This window comes from Ursus maritimus, unplaced genomic scaffold (genome assembly GCF_017311325.1).
Source record: "Ursus maritimus isolate PB19 unplaced genomic scaffold, ASM1731132v1 scaffold_11, whole genome shotgun sequence".
Lineage (NCBI taxonomy): Eukaryota > Metazoa > Chordata > Mammalia > Carnivora > Ursidae > Ursus > Ursus maritimus.
Window position 1 is genome coordinate 5,635,146 of NW_024423453.1, and position 26,672 is coordinate 5,661,817.

General features: G+C 40.8%; 1 protein-coding gene and 1 long non-coding RNA gene across 2 annotated transcripts in view; one reads left to right on the plus strand and one right to left on the minus strand.

Annotated features, from left to right (window-relative positions):
• The window catches only part of ELOVL6 (ELOVL fatty acid elongase 6), a 126,646-nt gene that overhangs the window by 65,222 nt on the left and 34,752 nt on the right, over nt 1-26,672 (minus strand). The window lies entirely within an intron of this gene.
• LOC103661746 lies at nt 19,544-20,557 on the plus strand. The gene is made up of 3 exons (XR_568234.2): nt 19,544-19,679; nt 19,907-20,017; nt 20,380-20,557. It is a non-coding gene; the product is annotated as an uncharacterized LOC103661746 (long non-coding RNA).

The window sequence follows — 26,672 nt, forward strand, 5'->3', positions numbered from 1 at the left end:
GGGGGGGGGGGGGGGGGGGCGGTTGGAAAGGTAATAACAAAAATGGAAGCCAAGCCTGGAATTCCTATTAATGGCAAAATTAGTAACTCATTGTTGGCCCCTTGGTGGCTCTCTGAAGGCCTGCCGTGGAAGTGTATGTGTGGGTGGTGGTGGAAAATGAGATAGATGACCATTTTCTCCAACTTTTTTTTTAATTTTTTTTTTAAGATTTTATTTATTTATTCGACAGAGACAGAGACAGCCAGCGAGAGAGGGAACACAAGCAGGGGGAGTGGGAGAGGAAGAAGCAGGCTCCTAGCAGAAGAGCCTGACGTGGGGCTCGATCCCATAATGCCGGGATCATGCCCTGAGCCGAAGGCAGACGCTTAACCACTGTGCCACCCAGGCGCCCCCATTTTCTCCAACTTTCTAACTGCTCCCTGGTGCCACGTCTACCGAGACAGTTTAAGATGGTTCACAGGTGCTGGTCCTCTAACATCTATCTGCCAGGTCACATTTTCTAACTAAACGCTTTCACCAGCTAACCTGAGATGTTTCTCAATATGGTCCACTGACCACATGCGTCAGAACCTCCTGGGGTGCTTGCTAAGACTGCGGATTTCACCTCAGACCTTCCGAACGTGGGAGAGTGCTATGGTCTGAATGTTCGTGTCCTCCTCAGAATTCATGTAGAAATCCTAACCTCCAATGCGATAGCGTTAGGAAGTGAGGCCTCTGAGAGATGATTAGATCGTGAGGGTGGAGCTCTGCTGAGTGGAGTTTGTGCCCTTATAAAAGAGGCCCGAGAAGGCTCCATGTGAAGTCAAAGAAAGGGGGTAGCTGTGTGTTTTTATCAGACAATGAATCTGCCAGCACCTGGATCTGGGACTTCCCAACCTGCAGAACTGTGAGGAAAGTTTCCACTATTTAAGCAACTCGGTCTGTGGTATTCTGTGATAGCAGCCTGAACAAAGAACAAAGAGTAACTCCAAAAGTCTGTAGTTAAATAGGACTCTTAGGAGGTTTTTAGACTTGAGGTGGAACTTCAAGATCATGATTATTTAGCTTCATATCGTCAGCCCCCTCTGGATTCCTCAATTTCCTATCTCAAAGATAACACAACTGTAATACATAGCAAAATCCACTATATCCTACCATCGAATAAAAAACTTCTGGCTGACCCCCTCTTTACAAAAAAAATCAGTGTATTACAACTGGAAAAGACTCTGACAAGAGAGGAAAACTAAAGGAATGGCAAAGTGGTAGACAATCTCTCACGCTCTGCAGTAACAACACGGACAGGAGGGCACTGTACTTTAGTTGCCCCAGTACCTCGATTCCGAGAAGGTAAACCTGTGTCTCACTAAGCTTCCGAAGTGTCTCCCTTATGTGGGGATTTAACAAAACACTCAATTAGTCTAAAATTCCTTGCCCTTTTAAACAAAACTGAAACCTAGGAATAACATCTTTACTTTTCTTCATTAGTAATGAGCTACTTCAGGTAAAAGATGTAATTTTCCAGGAAGTGCTTTAAGGATGATAGTTTAATAACAGAGATCAAAGATATTTACTTACCTCCTAATTAACAAAACTTTGCAAAGCCTTTTGGCTTATGATACAAAATTTTGCTGAATTTGTATTACTGAGAGTTTATCTGGGCTCAGAGACAAGAGAATTCCAATTCATTCATTCTTTCATACCGCTACTCAACAAATACTTTCAACAAGTCATGAAGTGCTAAGTATTGCAAGGTATTGAGGAGAGCTAACAAAACAGACATCTTCCCCTACTCCCTGGAGATTTTAACGTCTTTTGGAGGTAATAGACAAGTACATGGAAAAGTAGAGAATAGACAATAAGGAAATATTCGAAGAAGAAGAAGGAGGAGGAGGGGGAGGAAGGGGAGGAGGAGGAGGGGAAGAGGAGGGGCGGAGGGGGAGGAGGATGTGCTCTAACTCAGATTTGACAGGATGAGTAGGTGAGTGGAAACAGCATGGGCAAAGAGCCAGAGGCAAGAAAGAAAAAGCACACTCAAACAACTGTACAAAATTTAGTGTGCTTAAAATCTAGAGTAGGTTGGAGACTCTTGAGCTGAATGTCCAAGAAACAGGTGGAAGCAAGATCATGAGCACCCTTATAGATCATGTTAAAAAGTTTCTTTTTAATCCTAAAACCAAGGGGGAACCATTGAAGAGATTAAATGAGTGAAGTCCACATGCTTTTATTTGTAATCTATAAAAATTCCTCATTGACTAAAAAAAAAAAAAATTGGGAGCTTGAGTAAGTCTTGAGTAAGGGAGTGGCAGAGGTTTTTGGTAAGGGAAGGGCAGGCCCTGGAACTTAGGAAAAGACAGGCATGAGCAGTGCAGTTACAGGAAGTTCCCCAGTCTACACAGTCCCAGTTGGGGGGCGTCCTTTCACAGTCACCTATCATATGGTCAGATGTTCAGTGTGTGGATGTATGAAGTTAGGTGCCTTCTGCAAAAGACTTCACTCAAACATTTCTCTGCTGAGCATGGGGCACATGATGAAGTATAGTATTTCCTCATTGGTTTGGTGCTTATCGTGTTCTTAGATATAAAATTATGCTCCCTCCCATCATGTGTCAGCCACAGGTATGCAATGCTAGTTTCAGGACTAAGAAAACATTCATCTATGTTTCCAGTCAACAAGACAGAGCTTGTAAAGGAAAGTTCTCAGCTTACCTGGAATACACTTTTGAAGATCTAAGAAAGGCTGTACTGATGAGGATAAACATGTGACTGAGTCACCAAGATTTTATATCCATGCCTTAAAGGGCAAATCAACCTTTTTAAAGTACAGGTTTGTGCTTCTCTCTCCTGCCTCGTCACAGACCTGACTTCTGGTAGTAGCCATCTCATAGCCGTGAGAAAGGACAATGGCGTAGAAAGACGAACAGAGCTTGGTTTCCTGATAGCATCTCTGAGCTGCCTTATTAGACCTTCATTGTGCGCTCCAGACTTTTGTTGAAGGAAACGAGAAAATCCCCCTACTTAATGAAGTTCTATTTGTTGACTTTCTGTTCTTCCCAGCCCAACACTCTTGATACCCTCGACTTCTATTGAAACTTCTCTGAATACAATGTACCAAGTTCTGTAGCTACTGACAGTATGTGGAATTCTGTGGTGATTTAAGAACATGGATGAGAACCAGCAAATCATTACCTCCGAAACCTAAATGTTTTTGAAGTGACATTTGTCCAGCCGCCTACGAAGACACTGAGCTATCTGATCTATGGGAGTTGTGTTATTGCCAAAAAACAGCAGGAAAACAAAATGCAGAAAACTCTCCACACGCTTCCTGGGCATTTTGGCCATAATTATTCTTATTTAGTTGCGCTTGACTGATCAAGCGTTAGAAATGACTGAGCCCTGATGCTCAAGCGGGAGCAACACAGGGATCCGAGGGAAAACAGAAAGATGCGGATCCAGAAAACAGAAGGGAAAATGTTTTGTGGACCATTCTGGGCAAATGAAAGTTGCACGATCGTAAGTTCTGCACATGCCAGTCACAAGTGTCAGTCATCAGGGATTGTACCGTCCACTTTAAGCAAACACATTATGTGGGCTGAGGTTGCAACAGCTATATTTATTCAAAGGTACAACCTGTTTGGCTGGCTTCAGATTTTCAGAGTTGTTTATATGCACATGAGTATAAATCCTTTTAGGATATCAAAGAGAGCAAATTTATATTTGTGTATGAGTATATATTTATATTGGCATTTAAATGCATATAAACACAGGGAAGCACATATTTCTGTTCAAGGAGATAATGTGTGAGTTTAACGCAGTACCAGGATCCTTTGAGACTTTTTACTCCCACTTACCTGTAGAAGTTCTAGTGGCACCGTTCTTAAATTTCTTTGTAACAGAATCTTTTATCGTTAAGAAAACCTTCTAAATAATTAATTCATATATTATGTGTAGGGTCTATACCTTGGACATTGGATTGAAAATAGTGAATCACTTATAAAATATCTGCCACAGTGATTTTCGAATCCCTTGCAAACCACCCGTCACTACGCACTTTCTGATTCAAATCTGCGTGGAGAGAAATTCAGTTCCAAAGCAGAGAGACAACACATTCACCGCAAGAACTAGAATAGTTTAGGCTGCTTAATCGAGAGTTGTGTGAATTATTTTTTAAATCAGGATTGTTCAAATTGTTTGTACTGGTTAAAACTAGCCAGAGGATTTCCAAACCCCTAATTCGTTTGAAGACATATAGGCCATCTTTTCTCCAGAGAATTTAATTACCTCTTACAACATGATGAGTATAGAATTATCAGCTACAAATCCAAGTTCCTGCAGCATATGTGAATAAAAAGATAAGATCAAACACTCCAGCTGATTTGTTTACTCAAAAGTATTGAATACATGTAGTTATAAAAATTACCTGGGGAGTCTATTTAAAAAGTCAGAAATCCAAATTCTCTAGGTCCTATGGTGGTGGGAGGACCCCAAAATATGAACGTCAGCAACAGCTAAATGATGTAGGAGGTTCCTGTGGACCCACTCTGAGAAACAATGGTCTATCCTGTTGTAGATGCCAGGGACACAAACCCCAAACAGCCCACTCTAGTGAGATAGGTAAGTAAACAATTTTGTGATGCTTTTTAATCATCCAGAGGGGTATGGAGAGGATAAGAGAAGGGATCCAAAGGAGGTCAGAAGTGAAATTCTCCTGCAGAAATAACCAGCTCTAAGGGGGGTAGGAGAACAACTAGAGAATGGGAGGAAGCATGGTGGGGACGAGCCTGAGTGGGAGTTGCTGGGGCCAAGCACTGGGGAGTTCGGACTAATCAGCACAGGATACAGGAGTAGGAAATGAGGTTGTTGAGTGAAGAGGAGGTACTATCTGGAATGACTTTTGTGCCTACGTGGGCCTAATTTTAACTTTTTATCCTGAAGGCACAGGAGGGCACTCAGGGTTGAAGCTGGAGAGCAGAGTTAGGTTCAATTTTAAGAAAGGCCACCAGGCAGCAGAAACATGGAGGGCTTCTGGGAGGAACGCAACCTGATGCAGGTGGAGAAGCCAGGTTATCGCCCTTCTCATCAAAGGATGCCTACACTGGTGAAGACAAGTAGGTGAATGCCATCTAGACGACGGTAACCCATCAGACTAATCATTCCCTGTGTTTATTGAAATGAATTCAACAAGGAGGAAGAACAGAGGTCTTAACAACAAAATGTGGGAAGAGAGGCAAAAGAGAGGAACAGATGAATCTTGGGTTTCTGGTTTGTCTGACTTGAGAGCTGGTGTTAGTTCGGTGGGTGGGGAGTAAAGAAGTGGCATTTCAGTATTTACTGATAAAAATAGTTAACAAGACTATAGGACTTACCGGTAGAGATCAAAAGAAGGTATGGGACTTAGAAATGTCTGGGCTGAGTGAAGATACCTATTTGGAAGTCATCCGTGTTGGGTGGTGGTGAGTGAAGTCATGGACATGAATGAGGTCATCCAAGGAGAACACTCTTAAGGTCAAGGTGGGGCCTAACTGGGAGGGGGGGCATCACCATTTAGCAGGGAGGAGGCAAAGAAACAAGCAGGAAAGCATAAGAAGAGGCAAAGGTAAAAAGAAAACCAAGGAGTGTTATGGAAAAAATGTTAAAGAAAGAGGGTCAAGTGTCACAGAGCAATCAAGTCAGATAAGTACTGATCTGGAGAGTGTTCCATTGTGACCTGAAGGGCCTATCAGCACCTCCTCTATGAATGGGTCATTCATTTCTTCAACAAATACTTACTAAAGTCCCCTGGGTGCTCCCCGCCGTGCAGATAAACATAACCCTCAAGGACAGTCTCATCCTACTTTGAAAGCATAGCGAGAGCATTTCCATTTCCTTACGAATGTTACACTATGTTAAGATGTGAACAGGAATGGAATTTGTATGCAGAGAAGATTCCAAAAGCCTGGGGAGAAAGTGAGGAAGGGAAGAAAAGGCAAGGCAGCTTGGCCGGCTCATCCTGGCCCTTGTGTCTGCTTACCCTTCACTTAACCCCCACATCTGTTTGAGAAGCAAAGTCCTAGGCTAAAGAGAAGTAATTCTTTTTCAATATGTTCTTTTGGTATTGAAAGAAGAAAATTAAGGCAAGAAAGAAAAAGTTAAAGACACCAAATGAAACTAAAATATTTCTTGGGCTCTGACTACACTTTGTAGAAACCTTGTCTCGTAATTACTTAGCACTGATTAAATGTCCTTTTTCTTTTCTTTTCTTTTTTTTCTAAAGAACAAGACTTCTGACTCTTATTACTCAACAAGGTTCCACTTCATCATTTGGCTTTCTGACTCTGTGGATATGCCTTCAACACTTCCATGATTTTCTGCTCCTCAGTAAGGAAAGCACGTTTGAATCAGTCACAGACACATTTAGCATGGATCCAACATAGGCCCCAATGACCTGTTCTTTGTTTAGGTCTTACAGCATGGACTCCTCAAAGCTGCCCTGGGCCCACACGGTATGGCTGCCTTCCAAAACATCTTGGTATAGAGGTGAACAATCAGCAGGGGTCTATTACCACAGATTTGATACAGCCTCGTGTGGAGAGGCTGTATGGGAGGAGAGCCCACAACGGTATAAGTCAAACGCTGGGCCATGCTGAAGGCCTCTACACACTGTCCCCAGGAGAGCATCCATTTCTCAAAATTACTCTAAAAACTTAACCTCTAAAACTCCCCAATAACAGTATTAGAAAGCCTTTTTATACACCTTTAGAAAACTAGATAGAACTGATAACATGTGTAGCACTTGAACAGAGTAAATCCTGTGATTACTTCATCTATTCATTCACCTGTTCAGAAAACCCTTCCTGAGTTCTCGCTAAAGACTGTAAGTATTAAAAAGATGAAGTGCTGGGGCACCTGGGTGGCTCAGTTGGTTGAGGAACCAACTCTTGGTTTCAGCTCGGGTGTTGATCTCGGGGCCATGGGATGGGCCCCGAGTTGGGCTCCGTGCTCTGCATGGAATCTGCTTGGATTCTCTCTCTCCCTCTCCCCTCCACCTGCTCACTCTCTATAAATAAATACGTAAATAAATAAATAAATATTTTTTAAAGATTAAAAAAAAAAAAAGACGAAGTCCGGGGTGGGGAGAGAAGAATACATACACACGTACATAGATGAAACCCTCGAGCTCATGAAGCCTACCTTACAGTGGGAGACAGAAACCAACAAGCACCCCGAGGCTCCATGACAATGTGCTACTGATGCGTGTTACGTACAAAAACAAAGCACAGGCGTGACAGGGCTTCGTCAGTATGATGAGCAGGGAAGGGCGCTCATACGCAAATAGAAATGTATGAAAACAAATGTTTGACATGACTAGGGAGAATCTATGACTTCATGACTGCTGCCTGGTTCCGATCCCTGCAATGTATTCCTTCTGTCAGTGAGACAGAGACTCCATCACTGAGACCTACCAGCTGCCAAGCACCATGCTAAGCACGCATTCAACCATTTCCTGCCCTCAGAGTCCCCTAACTAGTAGTAACTAACGCATGGAAGAACACGGTCAGTCATAACAAAATTATGAGGAATACAATGTGAAATCTGCCGGTGGAGGAGTTCTTTCAGGCTGTAAGAGAACGAGGCCTTTGGTAGGACCGGCACAATGGCAGGACAGGGAATGGTGGAGACCAGGAGTACAGCATTCCAGAATGAAGGAATGGTGTGAAGCAAGGGCTAGAGAATGTTTGTCCAGAGAATGAGCATTATTTCAGATTGGCTAATGCGTTCGATGTCTGAAAGTGATGATGTGGGAAATAAGGCAGAAGAAGGAGCCTGGGAAAGAACAGGGCAGGGCCCTGAATTCCAGGCTAAAAACGTGCGGTCTTTCATTGTACTTACATTCGCTAACGGACCTGGAAAGTGGAACCCAGGACCCTCCTTTCTAATGTGTGGATGTAAGACTGAATGAAAAAAAGAATCACCGTAAGGCTATCAGAAAGTCACTGAAGGTCATCTGAGGATGCCTAACGAAGGAGATGTTTGCACTTGCAGCAGGCTGCGGTGTGGCTGAAGACATTCTGGGCGCCGCGCTGGGAGCCTGACGAGGATTTCTCCTTCAATATTCACTCCCAGTCCACTACGGATGTGTACCCACCCCAGTGACAGAGCAGGAAGAGTCACGAGGTTAAGTAACTCGCCCAAGGTCACACAACTAGAAAGGAGCGGTGTTCTGGCTTCAAACCAGCCTCACTCCAAGGCCACGGTCAGCATCGTGGAGGGTGAAAATTATAACCGAATTGGCAAATCTGAGTAGTGAGAAACACACGTAATGAAACTCCACAAAGACAGTGTAGGGTAGCGGGGTAGGAGTCCAGGGAGGAAGTGAAGTCACCGCAAATTTAAAAATGGATAAGCTCTGGGGCGGGTAAAGGCCCTCGTGGGAAAGAGCCTACAACCCGAGGGACTGCCATGCAGTGTTCCCTCTTCCTTCCTGCCTCCTCTCTTCCCTCTCTGACCTCCTGTAGTCAGCCTCATTCGGGGCGTCCCGCAAGAACAAGGAAGTAATCCTGGTCTCTGTGGGGTCTGTCCACACTGAGCACCAGAGAGAACTTAGTGTTCGGAGAAGATCCTCAAAGATGGAGAGAAAGTCAAAATATTAGATCTATGAAGAAATATCAAAAGGAACCGGGAAAAGGTTGACCATAGTTTAGTACGAGGTCTTCGAAGACCTGACCTCTATGTTCATTAACATCACATAATTTCGATTAGATGTTAAAACCGTGAGTCCAGTAGAAAAAGGCATCTTTCTTTTCAACTTGGATGTGTGGTTAAGGTGTTTATTTAATTGGCATAATATAAATGATTAAGCCCGGTTAATAGGAAAGATATCTGTAGTGGGCTCCTTCAAAGCACTGATCATGGAGACTGACTGCACATTCACGAACTGAGGGGTCCCTATTCAGAAAATCTACCCTAATACATTCCTGTCTCTCTATTAATGCTGTTTCACGGGATTCTAGATATTTGAAATGCTAAGTGTTATTTTGGTCTCAGTCTTTTAGGAAGTATTTCAAATTCCTTTCACTTTTCGACAGATATGAATGCCTTCAGATGTTTTCTCTGGAGCTGGGAGTTCTGCATTAGGGAATATTCATATAAATATAATACTTTTTAAGTTTCATATTTAAGTTCAGTCAACTGTAAAGTGACAGCCTGTGCTCATAGTTCTTTTGAGTAGAATTCCCATAACTATAAGTTTGTCTTTTTTTTTTTAATTTTATTTATTCATCTGAGAGAGAGAGAGAGAGCATGAGGAGGGTGAGGGGTAGAGGGAGAAGCAGACTCCCTGCTGAGTGGGCCTCAATCCTGGGACTCCAGGACCACAACCGGATGTTTAACCTACTGAGCCACCCAGGAACCCCTAGGTTTGTCTTTAATAAAAACAATATTCACTGTATGTTGAGCACATTAATGAAGACATTAGAAATGCAAAGTTGTCATATGGTTTGCCCCACTATCAACAACGCTAGGACTGATTATGTATTCTGTTGACGGACAGATACAGTTATCTAAATTAGGAGCAATCAGCACTTCCTCATAAACTGAATTATAGACTGGAGATGTAGTCCTGGAATCAGTTTATGAATATTTTCTTATTTACCCAGAATAACTAATTCTTGTAGGATCTGCCAGTGATTTCTAGTTATACCAGCTGCACCCGATATCCACATTGAACAACATTATTTTACCCACTGAAAAATATTATTTTATCCTCTGAAAGCCGGCTCAAGGTCAGCTGTGGTTTTCTGAATTTCATATCACCTTTCTGTTTCAGGTCATCAGATTGGTAATTTATTTGTAAAGCTGCCGTTTGAAGCTGAATTAACAAAATTAGCAGCTAGGTGACAGCCACACCATGACCCCCCTCCAGGGCTCAGAGGGAAGTCGGGAGAAAAGCGGAAATGAAGAAATAGAAGCCTGAAAAGAAAGTCGTACCACAGAAGCGTCCAGCTATCTTCAGAATTGTCAGTTAAAAAGCTGTGGAACTCCCATACATGAAGAATTACTCCCCTCCTTGGTTGGAGGGCCAAGGGCACCATGGTAGTAATGTACACACATCAAAGCTTGGCAGGGAAAGTGGCACCTTTGTAAATTTTATGGTTTGGTATCATATACATTATATGTAGTCAAGAAATACAATACAATGAATTTCTTCCGTTTCCTTAGGAGACTGAAATCAAGAGCACTTCAGGCTGGACTTACGGGTTAATAAGGGTAAATTTTAGTCCCCTCCAGCACTAGAATTCAGGGATTTCTTTGACTTTGAGCCTGGATTACTGGCTAGTTGCCTTTAGTGATTTTCCATTTTATGACTGTTTCCTCTTAAGAAATTCAAAATTGTGACTAACTTTCTTTGGGCAAAGTAGGAAAGCAGAGGTTAAGGTCAATCAGAGATGGAGCAAACTCACCTGGTGAAGAGGACATTTGCATTATGAAGCATGAGCACTGTCCAAGGTTTTATAATCTATTTTGTCTTCGCTGTGGACGTTATTATGTTCGTGTCAGTTAAGCTTATGTTTCTATTAAGTCTAGCTACATTTATTTATTTATTTATTAAAAGATTTTATTTATTTATTTGACAGAGAGAGACACAACCAGCGAGAGAGGGAACACAGCAGGGGGAGTGGGAGAGGAAGAAGCAGGCTCCCAGTGGAGGAGCCTGATGTGGGGCTCGATCCCAGAACGCCAGGATCACGCCCTGAGCCTAAGGCAGACGCTTAACGACTGAGCCACCCAGGCGCCCCAAGTCTAGCTACATTTAAAAGGCAGGAGTCCCTGGCTGGCTCAGTCAGAAGAGTGTGTGACTCTTGATCTCGGGGTTGTGAGTTCAAGCCCCATACTGGATGTAGAGATTACTTAAAAATAAAGTATTTAAAAATAAATAAATAAATAAATGAATAAAATTTAAACAGTAAAAGCTAAAAAAAAAAAAAAAAAGTAAACGTTGGGGCACCTGAGTAGCTCAATTGGTTAAACCACCGACTCTTGGTTTCATCTTGGGTCATGATCTCAGGGTCCTGGGATCCAGCCCTGCATCCGGCTCCGGGCTTAGCAGGCAGTTTGCTTGAGGATTCTCTCTCTCTCTCTCCCTCTGCCCCTTCGCCTGCTCACACGCACCCTCTTTCTCTCTCTCAAATAGAGAAATAAATCTTTTTTTAAAAAAGTGAAAACTAACAGTCACCATGACCAGATTCATTAATAGAATCGATTGTTTTCAACCACAGAGTAAGAATAGTAATAAGACCAAAATTGATGAGGCCCTTAGCAACTCACAAAACACCCTCACTACCATTACATAAATTCCTCCACAACCCACTGTGAAACAGTAGCAAATTTGTTTAAATAACACAATTGGTAACGGGCTCACAGATGCCAGCTAGCTGCATGGGCTTCCCCTTGCATTACTTTCAAAATAACATGGCTGTGCATATGCACTTATATAATTATGGCCGGGTTTAACTATACTGCATGTATCATCTACCTTATTCCTATGAGACAAAATTATTGCCTTTTACAGATAAGAAAACTGAGGCTCTAAAGAACAGCCTAATAAATGACTAATAAATAGCAGCTCTAGGATCAAAGAGAGTGTAATTCTTTCTTCCATCCCACAACTTCTGCTCAAGTCATTATGAAATGCATAGAGCAATTCTCCCTACCCCCTACTGCTTAGGTTTCCCCCAAACAGTAGCCACTTTTAGCCCTACAGCATGCTCTGTGATTTAGTACAGAGGGAACGACTCCACTATAGATTCACTAGTAACTTTAAATTTGGTAAAACATGACTATCAAAAACCAATCAAATGGCAAACTTCTCTTTCTTCATGGGCTCACCAGTATAAAGCAAGCTAATATGATGTATATAATGATACTACATATCATTATATATAAATATATAAAATATAAATAATTAATATAACTTATTAATTTATTATATATATGTTATTGATTTATATATAAAATATAAAATATTATATTTTAATTAATCCCACAAATACTTACTGGACACCTATTATTTGGCAGACTATGCTTGGTGCTGGATAGACAGTACGAAAAAGAGGGGCACCACTGTGAACCTCACAGAGCGTGTTCTACTGAAAAGGGGAGAGATAGACACTAACTAACAAATAAAAATAACTCACATGAAAAAGAAAAACCACAAGCCCCAAACGGCGTTTCTAGGGCTAGGCGAAGTCACCAAACCTTAATACCTAACCTGACTGCAGGTTCAACGATCACTAGAAATCTAAGTATTAAGCCATCAATCAGGAATTTTCTGGTAAGTACCAATGAGGTAACCTGTCACTTGGGCCTTATCCTTCCCTTTTGTTTCTAACTTTCGTACTACACCCCCCTTCTTCTAACCACCTTCTGTTTTGTTTTTTTTTTTTTTTAAAGATTTTATTTATTTATGTGACAGAGAGACAGCCAGCGAGAGAGGGAACACAAGCAGGGGGAGTGGGAGAGGAAGAAGCAGGCTCACAGCGGAGGAGCCCGATGTGGGACTCGATCCCGATACGCCGGGATCACGCCCTGAGCCGAAGGCAGACGCCTTAACGACTGCGCCACCCAGGCGTCCCTAACCACCTTCTGTTTTGTACAATTCAGAGCACTGTCTCTTTGATAGATGGGGTGCTGCTTGGTACATGAATCATTTAGTAAAGCCAATTAGATCTTCAAATTTACTCTGTTGAATTTTGTTTTTTAACACCTACTATGATGTGGTTTTGAGGGAAAACTAAGCAGAGTCCTGGGAGAGACAACGTTCGTGGGCAGGGAGGATGAGAGCGTCTCCCTAACGTGCTGGCCTTGAGAAGAGTGAAAGAACATTCCAGGGAGAAGGAACTGCCTACTGGCAAGCCTCAAAACTAGTTTGGTTTGTGTCAGGATCTGCAAAAAGGCCATTGTGCAGGTAAGACATAGGGTGGAGGAAGGTTTGAGGTAAGAATGGCATCCTATATTCTCTGAAGTGTGTGCCCTGGGCACCTGCTTCCCGTTTATGTGCCTTCAATCGGCCATGACTTGAATAATTGTGTTGTAATCCAAAAATTATTACAGATTAAGCATATAAAAAATATAATAATAATGACAGATGACCTAAATCAAGGACACAATGTTCCATCTTTTTTTTTTTTAAGAGTTATTTATTTTAGCGAAAAGGAGAGTGGGAGGAAGGGCAGAGAGAGAAGGAGAGAGAGAATCTCAAGTACACTCCATGCTGAGCGTGGAGCCTGGCATGGGGCTTGATGCCATAACACTGAGATCAGGACTTGAGCCGAAATCAAGAGTCAGACGCTTAATCAACTGAGCCACCCAGCTGCCCCCACAGTGTTCCATCTTTTAATGAAAGTATGCAGTAAGTGAAATCGTTGTAATCGTAGATACTCATATAGTTACACTGATGGACAGATAAGATACCTCTAGTGTTCTAGAAAAAAGTATATCTCAAGGTTGGAAGGTAGTGAAACTTTCACTTCTTATAAATTTTAAAGAAGGTGCTATTACAGGGACTAACTGTATATATTTTGTAAATTAAGAAAATAAACAAACTGAAAAAAAACCTTTTTGTTTTTATAAAAACCTGGTTTTAAGAAAAATTTCAGCTGGTTAAATTTAGGGAGCTAGAAAAAAAATCAAATCCAAGAATGTTCTCTGGGACTTAGTCTTATTTGACTAAGAATTTGATACACATTTTTTATCCTCATGGGGCTCTGGGCTGTCAATATTTTACTTCTCAGAGACAGGCAGACATGTGCAAAAAGTCAGTGACCTCAGTAACACGCTTTTCCAATTCAAATCTATTTTCCTTCTAGTTATTTTTGCCTGTTAAAGTTTTTTTTTTGGCTTACAGATACATTTTTAGAGAATAACCATGCACATAAAAAATTTTCCCTTTCCTCTGCTGGAACTGGACCTTTTCTCTTAACATGTCTACTCTTTGTCTCTTTTTAGAAATGATTTGGAAGTAAAGAAGGGAAATGACTGTGTAGTCGACCCTACTCTTTCTTTCTTTTTCTTTTTTCTTTTTTTTTAAAGATTTTATTTATTTGTTTGAAAGAGAGAGAGCATGAGCGGGGGAAGGAGCAGAGGGAGGGGGAGAAGTAGACACTCCCCGCTGAGCATGGAGCTTGACGTGGAGCTCGGTCCCATGACCCTGAGAGATCCTGACTTGCGCCAAAATCAAGAGTCGGACCCTTAAATGACTGAGCCACCCAGGAGCCCCGAATTTTTTCCCTTAAACTAACTCTTCCCCCTTCCCGAGTCAACTTTGGCCAGTACTGCTGTCCTTTCAGCAGGTCATCTGTGTCTCACATGACTGCAACAAACTCTACTATTGCTAAATTTTCATGGCAAAAACCTCAACACACCAATGGGCTGTAAACTGTTTCAAAATCTAAGTGTTGGATGTGGCTTTGACCTGTCCCTTCTCCTTCTTGGCAGAACATTTGCCTAGTCTGCCCTTTCATTAATCATTAGGCACTTTGGGGACAGCTGAGTCAGCCTGTTTGCTTGGTATCACCACCTAACCCGTGGTGACCACCTGTGACCTCCCTAATCCCCGGCTGCCATAGCTGGAGCAAACTCACCTGCTGGGTTAGCTCACGTATTCTTTATTCTCCACGCCACTGTGGAGATGGCCAGAGCTCGCACCTTTCTATATGCCCCAAACTTGACTTAATGTTTCACCGAAAGGTGGGAAAGTGGGGTTTTTTTTTTCTCATTTTTCCTTTTTCTCCCACAAGATACAGCCAGAGGAAGCTTATACTTGGTCTTGATGTCTGCAGTTGTTGCAACGATTGGGGGCTTCTGGCTCCTCACTCTTAAACTTCTGTGCACTGAAGTTTCGAATTCTAACCAATCTCCAGCGCTTATTTGGCTAAAAAGAATGAATATGGATTCTGAGACTCTAGTTCTTTTTAATTTTTTGGATGGTTTTCTGTCTTCAAGCACTTCTTAATTGCAACCAAGAGATATTTTATAAATAAATTCTTAAGGTTATCAACTGGTGCTCAAAAATCTTAGCAGTGTCTGAGTGAGACTGAGCATGTTCTTATTGCCCAAGTGCTTCAATAATTATTTGTTCATTGCAACCCAGGGTAATACTTTTTAATGAGTATGTTAAAGTCTTCAAGATGTACCTAAAGTTTAACAAAATATGAATAATACTGTGTGTATTCTTTTATTACCCATTAAAGTCACCTGTTGGGCACCATAAAAATACCATAGTAGACTCTTCTGGAATGACTAGTTTTTCTAATGTTTTTTTAGATAACCTCTTTTATTATGACCTTAATAGATAACAATGTAAACAGACATTTGGCAACAATTTATTGAGAGTATATGGCAGTAATATTCCCTCTGTTGACTCTTTAATGCCTTAGGCCCTCTTTCTGCAAGTGGTTTGCAACCTGGTCAAAGAGCTTAAAATTCAGTCTGAACAAAATACTGAGCTAAGTTCTATTATCGCCATTTACAAGCTGTTAAAATGTATGTCTTTTTTTTTTTTTTTAATGGCCCACCACCAGAATTAAAATTTCTCATTCAACTCATTCTCATTACTCTTGGTTTTGGAAAAACTCAGTCCACAGGAATTGATTCACCCTGAACCATGAATGACTGACAGCTGTCATTTTAAATCTTTAAAGCTGCATGGTTCTGAGCCCTGGCAGCACATTAGAAGCACCTGGGAATTTTTTAAAATACAGTATCTGAGGGCTGCCTGGGTGGCTCAGTCAGTTAAGCATCTGCCTTTGGCTCGGGTCATGAACCCAGGACCCTGGGATCGAGCCCATCACTGCATTGGGCTCCCTGCTCAGCAGGGAGTCTGCTTCTCACTCTGCCCCTCCCCCCCAAGCCCCCCAGCTCGTGCTCGCTCTCTCTGTCTGAAATAAATAAATTCTTAAAAAAAAAATACAGTATCTGAGAGCTGACTTTAAGAGAATCTGCTTTGTCTGGGGAAGGACCAGGACACTGGTATTTTTTTTTTTTTTTTAAATGAGGTGTAAGTTTCATTAGTTTGAGGTGTACAACATAATGGGCCATTAGTATTTATAAATAGTGCCCGGGTTAACTTTAATACTCAGCCCCAGAACAGCTGAAGGATACTCACAGAGCACCTGAAGAATACAGCACAGTGGTTCACTGGGGCCACATACTCAGAAAAGGGTATACCCGAAAAGCTGGGGCCTGGAGGAGTGGAAGGTCCGAAGGAGCACCAAAGATGACTGATAATGACATTCGGGGTCCTTATCTCAAGAATCACTGTAATCCTTACAGAATTATTTGAATTTTAGTAGTATGGTATTAGTGTTTTATTTGTGTAAAAGAACCTTCTGGTGCTTTGCAATTTTAGGTGAGTTTCTTTAAAATACAAGAAATACAACTGATGTGGGAGAATATCCTTTGAAACAGAATGACTACCATATAGTTTAGCCCTGCTTTAGCCAGGCTTCACTTCCCAACTTTTCCATAAATTGGTCCTGCTTCTCTGATCACCCTCCCTTTGCCCACTTCTGAACCAGCAACTTGCCCCCAAAATTGCCCATATCTTTCTCAGTGGCTCAGGGAAAGTGCCCTATAAGCTATGACGGTCACCCATCCTTGTCTGTCCACTTAGTATTGGTGGCACTATGGCTCTTTTCAGCTCTATCACATATAACCAATGCCCTTTATATCCCATAGCCCAGTGGTCTTGGCAGGCTGACAACGAAAAAAGAAACTTGATATGGATTGGAGAGATACTTGGCTCCTTATCCAATTTCTTCTGCATTGGTGGAAATGCCTCCTTTTTCATTCAGATATCATAAAATTCCTAATTCTGAAATGAGTAGATATTCTCTCGAATAGAAGCAGAATTTTTTATTTTCAAAGGGATGTTTCCTGATTGAATTGCCCAAATGGATATTATCATCCTAATACTAACAGGTTTTGTTTTGTTTTTTCTCTTTCATCACGAAATAAGTTAGTTCTCACGTTCCTGGAGTCGCCATTTCTGCTACATCAAGTGGGGAATGCATTTCTCCGTGGGTTCTGATACGGTACTAGAGAGCTGGTTACCCTCCCTTACCTGGAAAGTAGCTTACTCATTCTAGAGACTTTCATCTCCAGAGAGTAAGTTACTGTACGCAGTTTCAACTGTGAACGTTAGATCTTCAGATTTCTTGTATGTGTACTTTTAAAAACTTATCACTATTCAAGATGATTTCACGTAATGTATCGTATTGTAATAACGCAACAACCCAGATATTATAGGCCAGTTTTACAGATGAGGAAACATGGTTGGAGCGAATGTGACACAACTGGTGTAGGACTCGCAGGGGGCAGTGGTGGGACTTGGGGCATGTTCCACTGATGTTATCCTCTTCTTACCATTTCCCAGGCCTGTTTTGTTTTGTTTTGTTTTTTAAGATTTTATTTATTTGTCAGAGAGAAAGCACAAGTGGGGGGGGGCGGTAGGCAGAGGGAGAAGTAGACTCCCCACTGAGCAGGGAGCCGGATGCGGGATCACGGGATCATGACCTGAGCGGAAGGCAGGCTCTTAACCACCCAGGCCTGTTTTTAATAGCTTGGGACTAAACTTCAAAATCAAAAAGGTTTTGATTCCCCGGTTTATGTATTTTTTTTTAAGTTTTTGTTTATTTAAGGAATCTCTACACCTATGTGGGGCTCGAACTCACGATCCCAAGATCAAGAGTTACATGCTCTTCTGACACAGCCAGCCAGGCACCTCTCCCCGTTATATGCTTTAAGAGTATTTACTGCATTCCTCATTTTTACTCCAAGTAAAAAGGTATGTATTTTTTTGTTTGTTTTCGTTTACTATTGTTTTTTATGAGGTCCTCTGTCATGCAGGTTACTTAGGAAATTCTACTGGCTGTGAGAATAACTGTTCTGCCAATTTAGCAGCACGTGATTGACGTTCCATTCCTCTCAAGAAGTGGAACTTAAAAACGCATGCAATCAGTGGGTGAGGAGTCTGATGCCTCACTGGTAGCCATCCTTCAGCTGCACTTTGACCAAATGTCATTCAAGTGTCATTCGCTTCTGGGATCTCTGCAGTCCAAGGAACTTCATCCTGGACAGCCTGCCCCTGCTACCTTTTACTAATGTCCTGGGTTACAGGAACTTGCCTGACCTGTTTAACAGGATTTAACAGGGTTAATCTTGCTCCCATTCTAACTAGCATTTATGAACATTGCTTACATTCCTACCTACACCTGTCTAAACTGTGGAATCACTGCCATTTGATGTAATCTGTCTACTCTTTAGTCTTCCTAAAGAATTTTTGGACAACTAGTTAAATGAATTAATGTAACAACTAGGAAGTTCACATCTTCAACAGTAAGAATGAACTCTTGCTCTCTGATAATCAACTTGCTCCTTCCTCCCTCGGTGAGATCATGGTATTTCCTCATTCATACTGAAAAGGTAAACAGCATGATTACTGACTTGAGTTAATTCCTGCTCATACCACTTGGCCGGGATCTTTGTTGGCTGTGTTGCCAGTTTTTCCAGTTATCAATCCTATGACGTACCTATTCTTCAATATCATTCATCCTTAAATTGTGGTTTCACATTGTGAAGAAGTTATTAAACCAATGTTAAATCTTCTAAAACATACTGTAATGGCTTGCCCGTTATCCATCAGACACCCCTCCACCCCTGAGCATACACAAAACAACTTGTCCCTTTGTCAAATTCCATAGACCCTCAAATCTACCAATTAAAAGCTGATAACCTCTCTACCATGTGCCTATCAAGTGGGTAGTTCTTGTAGGCTGGACCACAATATTGTGTAAGGGACATCAAACTCCTGATTCCAGGATTTGGTGAAGACACATCATTAAAATACAAAACAAACAACCTCATTGGACATTGCTAGAAGTGGTTTATCTTATTGATGTCAGCTCAACTAAATGGCAGTGAGATTTTCATACGAACTAGACTCCAGCACTGGTTTTCATTGTCTTTACAATAAATATTGTTCTGCAGTCGAGAAATATACCTAATTTTTCTATTGATAGTTTTCTCTACATATAATATACAATATATAATACCCATCTTCCAAGTGCTCCATTAGTTCGGTTATTCTTTAATGACAGTCCTGAATCTGTAGATAAGGTAAAAAAAATCTCATGCTCTGATTCCTTGGTTTGCATTTATAGAGTAAATGCCTACCAAGTTCAGAAGAAAAGAGGTAGGTTGTAGTAGAAACGACCCACTGCAAGAAATGTGAGCCACTCCGTAAGATGCCTAGAGCTTTGCTACCCGAAAGGTAGTAGCAATCGGCGTCGTTAGCATCATCGCAGAACCTGTATGTTTACATACTGATTCCCTGCAACAGAGCCCACACTTATCAGGATTCCCCAGAGGACTTGGGTGCATATTAAAATTTGAGCAGCACTACATTAGAAAGTTTAGCTCTCTATCAAGAAAACAGTCACAACAGGAACAAAAATAAGTCACTTCCACAACATAAGAAGATTGGTCTCGAGAAAATTATAAGTCAAGGAACTGACATAGCCATTGCAGAGCAAAAATACTGAAATCTGTCGTAGAGGTATTCTCCATGTGACCCACTACGTGTTAATAATACTGTCTTTCCGTTTCTGTTACAGATGAAAATCAGATAGTTCTCTGCATTTTGATTCCACCCCAATCCATAGCCCTGATGTAAGTACTTTTATAAGAAATGGAGAGGCATAGGGAGTAGTTATGAATATTTTAGATACTAGAAAAGATATCTCTCACTGTAAATCAATAAACTTGGCATGATGCTTACAGTATATTCATATAATGTAACACTGCGCTAGCATTCAAATCATATTTGCTTACATCTATTTCCAGTTTTTGGATGATGAACATTACCATTTTATCAAAATACCTCTTCCCCCTAATAGAACTGAAATAACCAACCATCGGTGAAGTGATGAGCCCCAGAGAACACGGAAGACTCATGAGGTCCTTCTTCAGTAGTCAGCGGTGGCCCTCCTCTTTCCGACCTTACACGGGTACCTAACTTGCAGAAAGGACGCTAATTATAATGAGCTGGGATGGATGCAGTTAGTGTCTTCCTGCTTGGGTGCTGCACAAGAGTGACCATTGCCAATAAAAATACAATTTGTAGCTAACTCTTTAAACAGAGCCTCTTTGCTTTGAAAATTGAACTAATTCCAAATGGAACAACTGTAATCACTACGAAGAGAATGTCTGCCAAGAAATACATTATTAAAGATGGAAATTCCAGCACTTCAAAAGATCTAATTTTAGATGCCAGAATCCATCAACTGTTGAAATCTTTCTCTCTTGTCTTGTCACCAGGCAGTCACCTCTCTCCTTTTGGTCTGACTGATACTTTCATTTTCTACATCAGCTCCCAGAAGTGCGTTAAAATCCTCATCTGAGAAGACTGGCATCCAGAGTGTGGCAATGCAAGAGGGTCCATGCCAGGTAAAGTTGGAATTCAGGGAGGTTCAAGGTGGAGAGAAATGGCCTGGCTGGGGCAGCAGATACAGTTCACCAATGTGGGAGTTGGAGATGCCAACCCCCTGTTGCAGTTGAAAATCATGTGTTAACTTTTGATGCCCCCAAATTTAACTACCAATAGTCTACTGTTGAACGGAAGCCTTACTGAAAACATAAACAACACATATTTTGTATGTTATATGTAATTATATGCTGTATTCTTAGAATAATGTAAGCTAGAGAAAAGAAAATGTTTTTTAAGAAAATCATAAGGAAGAGGAAATACATTTACAGTACTGTACTTTTATTTATTGAAAAAATCTGTATGTAAGTATACCCATGCAGTTCAAACCTGTGTTGCTCAAAAGTCAACTGTATAGAGAGGAGATAAGAGAGAGGCCATAACGATGAAGACAGAGCTCACAGAACTGGCAAGAATAAAGAGGAAGAACAAAAACCAGCCAGCCTCCTGCGACCACGGCAAGATTGTTTTCCAGCCGCACATTCCCAACCCTCACTCCAAAAGGTGAGAAACCCAAATATACTGGATATCCAGACAGAAGGAATCCTGGCCAGCGGCCCCCTACTCAGGACGCTGATGGAAGAATGCCACCAAGACCATTCTCCAACTGAGTGGTTTACCATAGTAAGGGCTTCCAGTTAGGCTCTAGAGAAGAGGTGCATCAATCTGGCCACCTCGAGATGATCATAATTTAGGATGACGATGATGAGAAAGAAACAGACAATTATCAGAGACAGAAAAAAATTTTGGAACAAAACAAATATGAGTATATGAATTCTATCTGGACCACTTTCTGCTATTTTCCCGTTAAAGAGTCTTCCTAACACTGATATTTACCTGTCTATATAGAAAAATCTCCACTTAGAAAAGACCTACGTAGAGTATGTTTTAAACACCCCCAAATGGATAAGCGAATTTATTATTTCAAAGACTAAATCTTATAGATTTGAGAGCTTAATGCTTTCCTAATCAAATTCTTAGTTGAGTTTTTATTTTTTCTTTAAAACAAGCATATCATGGGGCTGGGTGGCTCAGTTGGTTGAACATCAACCTTCAGCTCAGGTCATGATCCCAGGGTCCTGGGATGGAGCCCCCAAGTTGGGCTCCCTGCTCAGCTGGAAGCCTGCTTCTCTCTCTGCCTGCCACTTCCCCTGCTTGTGTGCATGCTCTCTCTCTCTCTCTGTCAAATAAATAAATAAAATCTTAAACAAACAAACAAAAAAAAAGAGTAGGACTTTGGAATGGGAGATGCTGGATTTAATATCTGCCTCTGCCACTTACTAGCTGTATCATTTTTGGAAGGCTACTTATGTCCTCCTTTTTCAGTTTCCTCATCAGTAAAAAGGAGAAATTAAGAGTTGTCACCTAGCACTATTGTGAAGATTGTGCAAAATACATTTAGTAATCAGCTAATGAATATTAATCTTATTAGAGAAGTTGCATCAGTCAACAAGAAAGTCATTACCTGAAAATATGAACATCTTTAAATTCTAAACTGTATGGAAATCCTAGTGGTAAAAGAGAGTCTTATCCAGGGGCGCCCGGTGGGCTCAGTGAGTAGAGCATATGCGACTCTTGATCTCAGGGTTGTGAGTTCAAGCCCCACGTTGGGTATGGAGATTACTTGAAAAAATAAAATCTTAAAAATAGAACAGGGAGCTTTAGCTAATGCAGGTCAACAGTAAAATGAATATTCATATGAGTTGCATTTGAATCTAAATAGTTGACTCCTATTGATTTGGCTCTTGCCCCCAAATATTTCTAAAATTCAATACTGGTGGATCTAAGAAACAGTTTTCTTTAGGGACTACAGCTAGGTCACACCTTATCTCATCCCAATCCTGATCATGGACCCTTCTCGTCACAGATCATTAACCAAAGACACCATCAGAGAGCAAGTTGTTGAGAAAAATTCATCTGTCATAATAGATGCTCATTGGTTATTTCCCTGGCATTATTTTATACTTGCCATCATCACACTATTACAGTGATAAAAACTTTACCTGCTCAAGCCTTGCCTCTCTGTTACCCAGGATCAGGATCTCCCTTGTTTAGAAAAGAGTAAAGGATTGTCTCAAGCAGGGAGAGAGAACCGTCTCAGTGAAAATACAGATAGTGTCATGCTTGGCCTTTCTGCAGGCAGTGAGGGATTCTTAATACCGGGCTGTCAAACTTGGGATATGTTCGAACATGTGAAATAACTGGAGGTCTTGTTACACTGCAGATTTTGATTCAGTCGGTCTGGGGTGGTGCCTGAGATTCTGTGCATCCAACAAACTCCCCAGGGATACTGCTGGTTCACACACAGGTCACACTTAGAAGTAGTGAGGATTGAGACAATTAGGTCATGGGGTATGTGTGTGTGTGTGTGTGTGTGTGTGTATGTGTGGTGTGTGTTTTAGACAGCTAAAAATATTTCAGGAAATTTTAGATGAAGGGGGAAGCACCTTCCTACACTGTCCTAGAAACCTTATTTCAAAATGAACATTTGGTTCTTTCAAAATTTGCGTTTTCCAATCGGCAAAGACAGTTTTTTGTCTTTCAAAATGAGGATGTCAAGCCTATGTGGTCCTCCCGTGAGTAAGGATATGGGTCCAGTAGAGAGCAAGAGGACACAGTAGATGATGAACTACTTCTCTGATACGCCCTTGGTCACTTTTTAATATCATGGTCAGCCTATGTTAGCTTGTGATTAGGCAGCCAGAACACTGACAGATATGAGGAAACAATTATAAACAGAATGTATATTAGGAAAACGTCCTGGTGTCATGGAGAAGATTTTTCAAATTTAAGAATAATAATAATAATAAGTAACTACAATTACAGTAAAAGTAGAAATATGCCATTCTGTAGAAAGTAGGTGGCTTGTGTCACTTCTGAGACCTTACATATTACTTTGTTTCCTACACACAATATTTATCCTTTAAACAGAACAACAGCATTTGCCACCTACAGATTTCTCTTGAGTGCCTTAAACTCTGACAGTGGGATAATTAAATAGATAGTTTTCAGACAGTAGGTTAAAACTTAACTGATAGTGGGACAGGAAGAGAAATATTACCTGTAAAATTCTTAACAAATTCATTCCTTGATATAAAATCCACACGGGTAGGCAGGTGAAAAGCGCCAGGTAAAGAAAGTAAAATGTAATAAATGCTCCTTTAAGATTCATAAACTGTTGATACATTTTATCCTCCATATGCATCTCATTCTTAAAATACACAGTTTTTCTTTTTGGTGTTTTGAAAATTTAGAACTTTAAACCTTAGGCTCCCATGTAAATAGGAAAGTGAAAAGTACTGTAATCTTAACATTTTTAAGGGTGGTTCTACAGATTTAAACAAAGCTAACATATCTTTGTTTAAGATGGGATCCACTGAACTTTCCAATGCCATTCCTGAAATAACTCTAGAGATGGAATAATGGGCTGTTTCTTACTTTGTAGTTTCTTAATGCAAAGTAAGCAGCTTTACAGGGCTTAGCTGTCTCCACTGACCTAACAGCATTCTTTACCTCAGTTGCAATGAAACAGAAATAGTTTTCTTTTCCAACCACAATTTTATTCCAAGGCACAGACTTGTCTACTTAAACTACCAATTCCTCTTTTATTCAGAAAAGTTAAGAAATATTGGGGCGCCTGGGTGCACAGCGGTTAAGCGTCTGCCTTCGGCTCAGGGCGTGATCCTGGCGTTATGGGATCGAGCCCCACGTCAGGCTCCACCGCTGGGAGCCTGCTTCTTCCTCTCCCACTCCCCCTGCTTGTGTTCCCTCTCTCGCTGGCTGTCTCCATCTCTGTCGAATAAATAAATAAAATCTTAAAAAAAAAAAAAGTTAAGAAAGGTAAAAAGTACGAGGCATTGTCATCAATATTTCTTCAGCTTAACATCTGACTAGCCTCCCTCCAGTTATTTTTTATCATCAAACCCAAAGTCTGTCTGAATTTCTTTTTTTAGTTTGTTTATTTATTATTTATTTATTTATTTATTTATTTATGTGGGATTTATTTATTTATTTATTTATTTATTTATTTATTTATGTGGGCTCCATACCCCCACATGGGGCTTGAGCTCTGATCTTGAGATCAGAGTCCCATGCTCTACGGACTGAGCCAGCCAGGTGCCCCTCTGTTTGAACTTTTTATCACTTGCCAACTTCTGTCTCACACTGCCGCTGCTGGGTAGACAAGATGGCCTGGTGTTGCATGAAAGAGAAGCAGCAACGTCCTGAGCAAGAGGGAGAACCATGTGCCATGCCACTCTCTAGCCATAAAACTCCATGTCTTCTCTGTGATTAACTTGGAGGAGAAATGTTATTCTAGCTGCTGGAAAGCCAAGCATGTGGCAGAAGGAGAAAAGTTAAGGGCTCTCCAGAAAGAGAGATCTAAGCTGAAATCCAGTACATTTGACAGTTAACTGATTCTGCGACAATTACTGATTCTGTTACTGATTCTTTACTCTCATCAGTAAAATGGAGATATCTTCCTTGTAGCATTATTCTGAGAATTAAGTGAGTTATATGTTTTAAATACATGATAGGTACTTAATATCCTTTGCTAACCCCAATACGTTTTCAGCAAATTTTGAGCACAACTGGTAACTGATTTTAAAAATTCCATGAAAATATAATTTTGAAGTACATATTGACCATGTTTACATACATGAAAACTTCTACTTCTTAATGTCTTTCAGATGATAAATTATTATAATCACTTGCTCAAAATTAAATAATATCTTAATATATTTATTAATGACTTTGTGGTTTTAGAAATTTTTACATTTAGTCATGCAGTATTTATTAGTGTGTTAATAGTATGACATAACATAAAAAACTTACCTAAAAATATAGGCACCAAAAATTATTAGCTTGGAGGACTAAGGGTGTAGAAAACTTTCTACTTACAGCAAAAATTTCTATTTATAATAGAAAAAAAACCCCTATAAAATCTACCCAAATAGTTAAGTGCATTCTATTACAAATGGGATAATATTTCACAAAATCAAAGTTTTAAAATGTATATCACAAATTTCAGGTTTTAACTATGCTATAGGCATTTGTTAGAAGATTTATTTGTTCTCTAATACAATTTCATTCTTTCCAAACAGTAAAAGAAACCCAAGTTGTCCTGGTTCCTCTATTCCTCTCTGAACCCCGAGATAGCTCAATATGCCATGACAGACGCATATTCCAGGTATGTTTAAGATAACCAGAATCACTTGAGCAGATAAACAGATCCCTTTGTTTCTAATATCTTCCAAAATCACAGGTTCTCATTACTTCATCTCCTCCTGGTGAAGTTTTTAAGCCTTCTGACCCCCTCCTCCAGAGATGCTAGGGTGACTGCACAGGGGATTGGAAAAGCTTCCCAGGTGATTACTACGTGAGAAGTCATGTTAAGAACCACTACGCTCAATAATGAGAACTGCTACAACGCCGTGTGGGAATAACGAAGCACACAGGCAATGAAAAAAGACACGGAACAAACATTCTCTTACGAAGAGTGCCTTACTGGGCATCCCTCCAAATATGCCTGTTTTCCTTTCTGTAAATACCTACTGAAGAAGAGACAAAGAAAGGGACAGAAAAAGAAGAGGAAGACGAAAGAAAACCAGACCCTGCTGGAAGAGTAAGATTCCAGAAAAGCCACCTTGAAGATTCAAGAGACTGGTCTTTGTTACAGAACACGACATGGTTGGTAAAATCTAAATAATCGGAGAGTGTTAAGATGCTTTCTGGAGTGGGAGGCATGTCAGGGGAAGAGGATTAGGGAACAAGTGACCTAGGCTTAGGATGTGAGTCTCCCCGAAGGACCGCTGCTGAGGGGATAAGGGAAGGTAAGGGCTTGTCTAAGACTTCCACGCCCGGCTGTGCTCCCTCGACAATTTTGATGTACAGGAACAGGCAGGAAGGGGCTCCCTGTGTGATGAAACACATGCTTCTTTTTCAGGAAAGAAGAGACAGAAGGATTGAATTAGTTTCTTCGAGCTGTTTCGTACTGCCTTGGGGGTTAATTAAATAAACATTTGATTAATAAATGTCTGCCTTGGAACAAAATATATCACGAAACTAAAAACAGCATCCACATGGAAACCACAAAATCGTTCCTAAAAATCTTTCACATGGTAGTCCGTGGCTTGATACTTAGGACTAAAGGAAGCCACGGCGACACTGGAAATAGACGC